General features: G+C 33.5%; 1 protein-coding gene across 1 annotated transcript in view; it reads left to right on the forward strand.

Annotated features, from left to right (window-relative positions):
* The window catches only part of LOC110022676 (protein LHCP TRANSLOCATION DEFECT), a 41,850-nt gene that overhangs the window by 33,374 nt on the left and 8,213 nt on the right, over positions 1-263 (forward strand). The gene's annotated exons all lie outside the window — the stretch shown is intronic.

The following is a 263-nucleotide window of genomic DNA, read 5'->3' on the forward strand; positions in this document are numbered from 1 at the left end:
CCACGCAATTCTTATTTTAAGGTTTAGGGCTAACATATGTAAATGAATAGCCCACCAATCTCATCATAATTTGCGCCAGCTGAAGCATATGATGGGCCGGTCGATGCCCACAATAGGCTTTGGTGGGATATGTTTAATTTAATGGGATCACACTCACACTCATTAAACATGGGTTCATTGAAAGTAACATTTACAAAATTATAGCCAAAAAAATTCTTGATTATAATTAATTATGCTAAAAATTTCTCTTAAATGTAAGTATA

Source organism: Phalaenopsis equestris, unplaced genomic scaffold (genome assembly GCF_001263595.1).
Source record: "Phalaenopsis equestris unplaced genomic scaffold, ASM126359v1 Scaffold000202, whole genome shotgun sequence".
NCBI classification, from domain to species: Eukaryota; Viridiplantae; Streptophyta; class Magnoliopsida; order Asparagales; family Orchidaceae; genus Phalaenopsis; species Phalaenopsis equestris.